We start from the raw sequence: 11,120 nt of genomic DNA, 5'->3' as shown, positions 1-11,120 counted from the left end.
TCCTGGTTGGATGTAACCAGCAGTCAATCCTTGCCGTGGGTGGAGGAGCTTGTTACTCCCACCTGCAACGCCAAGGTCGGGTGGTGAGGTCAAAGTGAATGTCTATGGCCCCTGTCACTCATATACGTACAGGGAACCATCCAGGTCCTGTTAAGTCTCTATGTGCATGCTCACTCAGAAACTCCACCTGACAGCTGACCATGTGTCTTTTTTTTTCCTCTTTTTGTTCCAAACCTTTCCCTGGAGACCCGTGCCACTGTTTGTAAGGGTTGTCAACACCCTCTTTAGACGCCAGTGGTCCCCCCATGAAATGTGAAGCTCCTCTGCCACCCTGGGGGCTTCCCCTTCACTCCTCCATTGCATGGCAGCTCACTGGCAGTGTCCCCTCCTCAGTGTCCCTGCCCGCCTGCTACTGCAGCACCTTCTCCTCCTCCTTGGTCTGACTCTGGCTTGGATCCCTCTTGTGCTCTCCCTGTCCTTCACACTTTTAGTTTACAGCTGAGGATAGGAACAGCCATAGGAGGTGACTTGCCTGGTGACAGAGCACCCCACTGTGCCCGGGTCAGCCTCGGCCCCTGGCCAGGAGGATGCTGGAACGCAAATTCCCAGTCTGGCAGTGGCTGACAGAGAAGTCTCAGCTGGCAGACCATTTGAGACACAAAGCCAGCTGGCAAAGCACAGCCGTGTCCTGGTGCAGGGCTTTCCAAAGGGAGTGGTCATTCTGGTGCCTTCTGCAACGCTGGCTGCTAAATGTCTCACCACGACCAAGTCTGGAGTGTTGGCAGCTGAGGAAATGCCACGTAAAACAAATGCTACACAAAACAGCTGCACGTGGAGAAGGTGCCTGCATGTTCCATCCAGGGCCCCTGACCTCCCTGGTGGGCCGGAGTGGAGGCAACAGGCAGCTCCAGGATAGCTTTTTTGGTGGAGTCACCATCCCTGGAGGTGTTTAAAAGGTGTTTAGTCAAGGTTCTTAGGGACATGGTTCAGTGCTAGAGTTAAATTAGGTTATGGTTGGAATCAATGATCCTGAGGATCTCTTCCAACCAAAATGATTCTAAGATTCTATGATTCCTGAGGGGCAGACAGAGGCTCTTTGCAGTCATTGGGACCAGCAGTCACCCTGTGTGGGGACACCAGGCTGTGTGGCCTCCACCCCTTATGGAAGCATAGCCACAGTTAGGAAAAGATACCTTGGCAGGAGGGAGAGAAGTATTAGATTTATTACTAATTTCCAAGCTTATTTCCAGCTTCTTCCCTGATTTCCACCTACCCCAGTGAAATTGCCTTTTAATTGTATGAAAGATTTGCTCTCCACCTTGGAGAGGGAGTAATTAATTTTCCCAGACTCTGGGAGCTTAATTTGTTGTTTGTTCTGGCTTCAGAAGGAACCTGACCCACTTGATGCTTTGCTGAGGAGAAAAGATATTTTTTTCTGAAAACTATCCTGATCATGAAACCCACCTTGAATGTTGATCCAATCTATGTCAGGCAATTCTTTTAGTGCAGAAGTAAAACTTGAAAGTTAGCTAAATAACACTATCATTTGGAGAAACCACATTGACCTTCTTTTTGCAGAAATATTTGTTCCACCAGACAAGTGTTTTATGCTGTTGCCTACCATGACACCAATTCTTGTATAATTCATAGGGTTAGTGTATTTTTACTTTGCCGGAATATTATAACTACCTCAGACAGCTTTAATTTCTGTGGTAACATTTTTTTTTTCAACCCAATGGACTTTTAATTAGCATTAGATTAATTTAGATGGTATAAACACATTCTAAAAATGTAAGACAGTTGCTCCGTCTCACATGATAAGCGAATTAAACAGGTCATGTTTTCATTCATCATAGCTGAGGATCAGGTGGCAGGGATAGATTGCAAAGGTAAGATAGATTTTTTTTCCTAGCAGATGCTGGCAGTGTGATTGAACATGAAAGGCTGCCATTAAACTGCTGAACCTTAAGTGACAGTGCAAGTTCCTTTGTGCAGAATAGTTGTCTTCCTGCAATGCTGGCAATATAAAATGTGCATGACATCAAGAGCTATCTGTTTCTGAGCCTTTCTTATGAGTACAGAGGTGGTAATTGAGTGTAAGGTATCTCAGGTAACTTCTTAAGGGCTCTTCTTGTGAAGAGTAGAGACTTTTCAAGGCAAATGGCATGGAAAAGAAGGCAGATTACCGATGATGCAATAGCCTATTGATGAAACTTATAACATACATACTGGACTAGGAAACAAGATGTAGGTCCTTATCCACATTTTGATTCATACCAGACCTTGGAGAAGTTTCTGTCTGGGGCTTTGGTTTGGCCCCATATGCAGATCTGCCTCCAAATGCCATTCTTAATCTGGATGCACTCTGTGAGCAGCTCACTTTTCCAGGTTATGCTAGGAGCTTCAATTTGCATGGTTGCTAGTATTTGTGTCTTCATTCTGATTTTAAAAACATGACTGAATTGTTTCAGATCCTGTTTTCATTGAAAAAATAGACTGCAAAAATAAAAAACTTGTTTTTCACTGTTTTGAATGAGAATGTTGAGGACTCCGATACTCCCTCTACTATTAAACCTGGAGCGTAGCTCTATCCTTTTTCCTGTCGTTCATGACAAAGAGGCTGTAGATCTCATTAACCTGACTGTGAGCTTAAAATTTTTAAAAAGTAGGTAAAACTGGCTCCTTTGGTGCCAGGGAAAGCTATTGTGCAATTGAGTTTTCACTTTGTTGGTACATATCTGTGTAATCAATCTATGACTATCAAGAATGGGCATGTGCTATCTTGCATTTCTTGCATGACTCTAGGTATTTGTAGTCTCCATTTTGTGGTTTCTTTAAAAAATAACCAAAAAACCTTGCTTCCTTCCTTGCCACACAGTATGAACAATAGCTCTGACTAATTTAAAAGAGTTTTGTTTCTTAGATTCTGAAGAGAAGATACTATAATGAGAAAAATAACTAAAATAAATTAATTTTAAGGTTAATTCTGCATGCAGTAGTCATAGATGTCTCTTGGGAATTTTCTCTTCTGGTGGGAACAACTCCCAGGAAAGTTTGTGTATAGATGTCTTTTAATGTACCACCTTTATTATTCTGTAAAATTCTTCTAAAAACGAGGACAGTAGCTATGACTGTTCAGCATATTTTTCTATATTATTTCAGTATTTCCTTCTTTAGGGTTTGGAAACAAATTGCGTTCCTATAATAATGCAATTTTCTGACAGCATTGGCAGTGTCAAACTGTAGAGATGTATGAAAAATGTGACTTCATATTGTGGATGGTGTGGAAGGTGATAAGAAGCTTAGAGAAGAAAATAGCTGGTGGGGAGATGGAGGATTAACCTTCCTTACTGAGAGTAGAATAGATACCAAGAAATTATATTTTGCCTGAATTGCATTTCTGGTTTGAATGCATTCAAACCTGGGGGAGGCTGAATGGGAAGGAGCTGTAGTTCTTTTATTTCGCACTCTGGCTGCATTTGTGGAGAAGACTCAGTAGCTGGTGCGGAGTTGTTTTTCTTCAGTAATGTTGTCGTATTGGGAAGAACAATTTATTTAAAAGAAAAAAAAAGAGCCTGCTCTATGCACCTCCATTTCTGGCAGCCTTTCCTTCCAGATTTACCTCGTGTTTCTTTGGGCTGCTCCTCAGAAGCAGCTCCTGGCAGAGCGGCCGGCCGGGGCGAATCCACCGGCAAGCGGCACAGGCAGCCGCGGCTGACTCCCAGCTGTTGATCTTGGACAGGACAAAGAAGCGCAATCCTCTTTTGTGGGGGATTTTGAGTCTGACCGTTTTGGTGCCTTTCCAATCCAAACCTCAACCCAAACATCTCTGAGTTCCCTGCGAAAGTGAGCAGCACCTTAGGGGAGGGGGGACTTGTGGGCTGTCCTAGATCTTCATCTTTGAAGGAGGCTGCAGGGTGGGTGCTCCTCAGCCAGCAGACTGCGACCACAGGGTCCTGGGAAGAGGGGTTGCCTGTAAATCGGGTTTTCATTCCTCCAGCAACCCTTCTGTGGGTGAGCTGGTTGGGAGCTGCAAGACAGCTGCTGCAGAGTGGTGCACAGTGCAGGGGCGCTGGGAGAGGAGCTTGCCAGGAGCGTGTAAAGCAGACAGGCAGGGAGCCGGGCAAATTTCCAACAGATTTGCAGGTAAATGGCAGCAGGAGTTTCATGGTGCTGAGAGCATCTCCACTGGGGTTGGTCTGATAGATAAGCTATGCAACAAAGTCAGCAGCTCTGAACTGACACCTGAGTTCAGGCTTGCCATGCAGAGGGGTGGATTTCAGGCAATTTAGCTGACATTCCCCAAACACCCCACCTGGGACACTGTGAGTTCAGCAAGCTACTATTTAATCCAGTAAAGAGCTGCAAGACTGAACTGGCAACAGCAAGGTTTCTTCTGAGCAGGAGAGGTGTAACTTCACACTGAGAAAGACAGGCAGGACCTCCAGTACCAGTACAGAAAACAAATGGGGAATGCCCAGCAGACTGGAAGCCTCCTGCCCATGGCAGCAGCGTTCCCCAGCCTGGGCAGGGGCCAGGATCTTTGCGTGGGAGACTTGGAGAGCACAGTCCTCCTGAGGCTAAGAAATCCTGGCCCGATCTCTGCCTCTGCAGGGAAACTGCCGTACATTTTGAATCGGCGTCTGAGAAGAATTTCCTCTTCCTCAGCAGAAAACTGGGGGATGTAGCTAACAGGGAAATTAGGTGTTTAAACTTTACTGCTACACCTAGCACAGCAGTTGTACTGATGGTGTCTGAAAGATGAGTCTTGGCACTCAACCACAAACCTCAGCATTGCTAACTTGCTTTGTCCAAAATTCAGGGACAGTCAGCTTCTCCCTTTGCTTCTACTCAGGACTTTCTTACCCCATCCGTGGCACAAGTCCGGTTGCCCTACTCAATGCTTTTGAAAACATCACTTCAAATAAAATCTCCAAGGCTTAATTTAGACAAGAATATTTAAACTTTTCCATAGACATGAAGTCACCAGTTGGCACTTGTCTGTGTTTACAGAAATAAAATCTGCTGGTTATTATTTTTCTGTTGGTTGAGCTCCTTTAACCAGTGCCACCTTCCACACCACTCTCTGTTCAGTGGTAGCCTGACAGGTGGTGAATTTTCTTGATTGGTTGGTGTTTCAATGACTGAACAAGTTCCACAACTAAATATCTTTAAATATCTTTAAAAGTCTCAAAATCAGACCCCAATGATACTTCTTGTTCTTGGCTTTTAGATTAATGGAAAATATGTGGAAGATTCTTATAAGAAATGGCAATCAGAAGCTATTGCTCTGTGATACAGAAACAGAAAGGGTACAGAGAAATTAAGATTTTGATGCAATTAATATTTGCATTTTTCACCTACTAATAACAGATTCCTGGGTATTTGTGACAATGAAAGTGGGAGGAATAATTTAAAAAAAAAGAATTATTGAAAGATGATCAAAATCTAATACTCCAAACCACTGTTCAAAAAGAAGATGGTAATCATGAACATCCCCCTCAAAAAAAAACCAAACAAAGCACGGATACACAGAAACCATCTTGAAGGAAGGTCTTAAATTGCATATTATTTCTGTCGCTTTCAGGAACATCAAAATCAGCATGCTTTTTTAAGCAATGTGCAAAGGAGAGTGAAAGGACTTCATTGTTAATGTTTGTGGTGTAAATGTTTCTATGCATTAAATGGCAGCCTATGTTGTTTATATTGGATTTAGATCCAAAGCAGCTCTTGAAACTGTTTTGTCAGGTGTTGAACTGCACATAAAGACACCACACTACTGACTGTTGCAATTGAACCATAAATTATCAGATTAGAAGAAGTGGACAATACACTGGTATTATAAAGAAGAGATACAATGCATATGAATCGTCTATAGTTATCAATAACATGATGGTCACAAAATTAAAGTCTGAGTATTTTTGTGTCGAGTTTACCTTAAATATATTTTTTGCCTTGTCAGTTGTTGAGATGTGCAAGTATTTATAGTCAAATGAATCTGAGGCTGATTACATTATCTGATCCAAGACCTCAGAGGTCAGAGGAAAAGCCATTATTTTTCTTCTATCTACCACTAGGTTTTGGGGACATAGATATTTATATATGTAAGGAGGCATACGATTTTCGCACTATAAACTTGTTATTTTTTAGGGGTATACAGAGTGGTTATTTACTTTCAAATGTAAATCAGGCAGCATAAACAGACATTAGGACTGCAATTTCTAATCAATAGATTCAGTATGAGACCATGCACCCAGGATGGATATTTCAAAGCAGATGGAAACATGTGATCCATATTTAGCTGCAGGTTATTTGCAGGCTGCAGCTGAATTGGTTATCAGCTGATGCAAATTGTCATGAGTCAGCAAAGGGTCCACACTCCTCTTACCTTCACTGAAATACAGACTATCTTGTAGAAAATACTGCTTCGTATTTTGAGGAAACCATCCTGTAGCCTTCAGTTACTTTTTGTTTTAATCCAGTTTATGTATGCCTAAACCTTAAAGACAAATACAGTTAAGTAAATGGGAATGTTTACAATTTTCTTCTACAGTTGATACACAGTATTTTTGGTTGTGTTGTCCTGGAAACTTATGTCATGGCTTACATTCCCAATATCATATAAAAGTCTCTTTAGATTACTGCATTTTTACTGGCTCAAAGTGCATGGATATTTCAAAGTGGCAGCATCCAGTTGCAATTTCGATGATCTGCCAACAGTACATATCCCAAAGGAATTATGTCCAGAATGCAAATATATAGTTTTAAAACATAACAACTTTACTGAACGTTCCACATGTCATTCTAACCTCTTGGGAAACATTTAAATGTAACTTAACATTCAACCAAGTCAGCATAATTGGCCTTGCCTTCCATAGACTTTGCCTACAGAATTTAGGATGCCTGTAAGATGTATTTCTTATAGCTCTAGTCTTTCTGGTTTTTGGCACCACATATGGTATAGGTTTGGACTGTACATGCTTACAGTGCTATTAGGAAATATTCATTTTTTTCGTCTTGCCAGAGGTTGTAGTATTATTGTTCTTAGCTTCGTTGTGCTGAATTGCTTTTATGTTAAAGCAAAGAAAAGTTCACTAAACCTGACTAACAAAAGCACATAGTTCTGATAGTTTTTCCCTCACTGCTATTTGGACTGTATTTGTCTTTGTTTGCAAGATGGTGTATTTCAAGGGTTTCACAAGGATTTGATTGTCTGACGTAGAACAATTTTGAACTTTTTTTGTTGTTGTTGTTAGCAGTGTTTAAATTATCAGATGTGTTATAATCAAACCAACTATTTGGTTTTGACTGTGGAAGTGAAATATCTTGGTAACATATTAGTTCCTACTAACTTTAGTGGACAAATGTGTCATTTTTTCTCAAAAAGATCAATCTTATAACAAATTCAGGAGCCAGCAAAGTTTAAAAGTAAAAAAAAAAGGTTTTATTTTTTGTTGGGCTGGTTGGTTCGTTTGTTTGTTTTTTAATACTTGCTGTATGCTATCCAAAGAGTGGTTTATTATCATAGATGCTAAGAGACTTCTTGTACCAGAACTGTGCAGCAGCAGGGGGAGAAAGTGAATGGACAAACTCTTACCTACACATTAGCCAGGGAAGAGGACCTGGGAAGGGTTTCATTCTCTGTTGGACTGTCTGAGTGACAATGAGTGAGGAGGAATTGGGAAATGGTGGAATGAAAAAAGGGTTTCTTCTTGCTCTCCTCCTTCTGGACACTTTTTTATTGCTTCTCAAAGCTATAAAGATAGGCCAAGGATGATTTAGGAAGTGGAATTCTTCCCTGTCTTTGTTTCCTCTTCCCGGATGACATCTTATAGAAGGATCTTTATGAATTAAAGCCATTTCTTCTATTTCCATGCTTCTTGTTGCTGAGCCTGGGTTGCCACTGAAGAATTCAGGGAAAATAAGACTTTTCATTGCTTTTTCTTGCTTGTGGTCTCTTCTGTAGGGACTAAAGATCTACTTTCCATACGCTCTGCCCTTAAGGTATGTTAAGGCTTTATTTATTCCTCCCACAGCCATTCTTAATAGGATGTCTGGAGATTGTCCTTACTAAGCTTGTTATATGTTTGAAGAGTCTTACAAAGTTTGTTGTGGTTCAGGAGAGTAGAAGAAGTGTTGACTTTCAGATCATGTCTGCACAGTCCCTTGGAAAGGGGCTCCTTTTATCTTAATTGTGGGCTTGACTATCAGTTTATTAGCCAGGACAGTAAGCTCAGTTTCAAGACCACCATAGTCATGTTTTTATTATCAGTATAAATAGGAAATAATTTCAAAGTAAAAAAAAATATTCTGAAAATGAGGAAGCAAATATATTACAGGATGGAAAAATTTGAGGACATCTAATATGTAGAGGTGAAGGGTTTTTTGACCTTATGTGTCTATATGCCAAAACTGGGCATATAAAAATGAGTAAATTTTAGCCTGAGCTATAAAATCATTACTGTGAGGGTGAAATTGGGCATTATTAGCTAGTGATCCATAACTAAACCAACTGGCAATCAGTAGAGGTCTTAACCTGTGACTATTGGACCACAGTTTGGTTCATGAAATTACAGCATCAGCGTAAGTTACTGCCAAAATATCAGCCAAGCCTGATATTCATCAGCCCCATCAGCTCCTAATGAGGCAACTGCAGGGCTGACATTGAGATGACTTCTTTGCATCTGATCAAAAGAGATAGTCTCAGTGGTTCAAATTTGCCGTCATCTGTGGGTAACTGAGGAGGACATGCCCTTCTACTGAAAGTATTGTTGGTGCAAGAGGGAAGGAAGGGGTTAATCACCCAAATCTCAACAACTTCTAGCAGAAAGGCACCTAATTCCTTTATCTCCCAGCCTGCATTCATAGAAAGTCTCACCAGCTGACTGGGAATTATGGAAAACTGGGCTAGGTCAGTGCATTTTTCTTCTCAGAATTGTCATTTGTCATCTTTGGCAACAGACTGGTACTAGTACTCCATTTTCTTTTAAGCACTATTCTCTGTCTATTTAAATGCTAAATTTCACTAGGGGCAATTAAAGTATTTAGGATCAGTAGGCCATCTGGCAACACTGCAAGTAGTAAGGTTCTGGTTAAAATGTAAATAAGGTTAAAAGGGACCTAGTAAAACTAGAGAGCAACAAGTTGGCTTTCTTTTGTCAAAAACCAAGAAATGTTTCCTGTTGATAATTCCCACCATCCTTATAGCTTCGTTTAAAGACTTTATTAAAAGATAATTGTTATATATTGCATTTAATTTGTATAAAATTGTATTAATATGTATTTAGTTAACGGAATTGCCAGTCATGGACTTAGAATCAGAACACAGATGCTGCACAGGCAACCCGGTTACTCCATCTCCCCACTCCATGGATGCCCATTTCTGCAAAGTCCCTGCAGGAAATTAAGTTATTGGGGTATGGGGGACACCAAATCCCTGCTATGTAAATCTGGGTAAATTCTCTCTCTCAGAAGCCAGCTTGCAGAATTACTCAGGACACTTGCCCAATCCCATTTTATATTTAAAATATACTACTATGAACTTAAAATATTAATATGCTGAGGTGTAAAACATACTTGTTATCTAACTTGCTTGCATTGCTATTCATTTATTTTTATTGTACTTTCATTTTCTTGTCCATTTTTATAGACAGCTTTATAAAACCTACAGTGGTGTAGCACAAATATCTTGCCTCACTCTTATTAGGAAGCACTTACTCAGAAAAGCCTTGTGAGGTGATTAATGTAATAATTCTTCCTGACAGATGGATAAACTCACAGCAAGTTGCCAACACTAAAAGAGCAGAGGATTTATTCTTGTCTGTCGTGAAAAAGGTAGTCATGAGAGAGAGAATACCAAGAAGCTTTTTGGTCATCCAGGACATCAGTCTCTTTGCCAGGATCTGCACAGACTGCTCTAGCACGAAATTGCAAGAGCTGAGCACCTGGTTTGAAATATCTGGAAGGAATATTACTGTTGGATTATCTCAGCAAGCAATTACTAAAGAGCAGTAATTATCAGAGGGATAGATTCTGCATTTCTCAGTGCTGTACACACATTATACAAGTACTTTTAGAAGAAATTACCCCTAGAACCATTTTTTTTTTCCTGAAATAAATTGTTTGGTACTATATGTAAGTATGGAAATTGATTTCTTCTTGAAGCTGTTAAAAACAAAGGTGTCCTTGGTCAAAGTATGAATTTACACTGAAACAGTGATAAAAATGCCACCTCAGTGCAAAACACAAGTGTCTGTGGTGGGCTTCTCTGTTAGCATCAGATCTGATGGGCTACCCTGTATCCTAGGCTTCCAGGGACAACAGTTTCAGGCTAATTCCAGCAGGTGATGTCCCTGAAGCTGCCAGGTTTGTGGTTTTGGGGCAGCCCAGCCATATCCACACAGTTACATTCTTTAGTAGTTAATGTTTTTCTCAGAATTCTTCCTCTGCAACAAATTTCAGGGACTTTTCTTCTCATTCTGATTAGGAGCTGAAACTCTTAAGTCTTCTCGGTCAACTGGAAACTGTATTTTGAGCATACTCTGCTGTAACTAGACTTTATCATCTATTAACCATGTATTTCTGTTTCCAGAGAGCACAAAAATGAGTAACCAGCTGGACATTCTGAGTATGTTGCTTTACACTGATACCTATTGCATGTGGGAGTGTTAATGGTCCAGTGCTGACCCGCTTAATGAAAACTTGTGTAGGTGATGCTGCTCCGAATCTGTTTGCAAACAAAGAGCCGGCAGCAGATGTGCCTGTGAGGCAGAGTAGAGGCTGAGATTTGTGTAGCATCATTATGCGTGTGTAGGCAGTTAAGATATTTGCGATGAAATCAGGGCCTCATTGAAGTGGGAGGCAGCTTTCCCACTGCCTTCAGTTTGGCCAAATACTAGCCCTTCTGTTGGTATTTATGCAGAACACTTGACTGAGTTCAACAGAGACTAAAATGGCATAAAAGTCAGCACGACCCCATGTCCCTACAAAATGAGCTCTGAAGTCAGTTGTCAATACATGAGCTGTTTAAGTTTTGTGGCAGTTTTCACTCCAAATTGTTTCAACTCAGCATAGCAGAAATGTAGAGGTCATCTGTAAGTTCTCTGTAGGCATTTGCAATT

This window comes from Nesoenas mayeri (assembly GCF_963082525.1).
Source record: "Nesoenas mayeri genome assembly, chromosome: 4".
Classification (NCBI taxonomy): domain Eukaryota; kingdom Metazoa; phylum Chordata; class Aves; order Columbiformes; family Columbidae; genus Nesoenas; species Nesoenas mayeri.
This window is presented reverse-complemented; position numbering follows the sequence as displayed.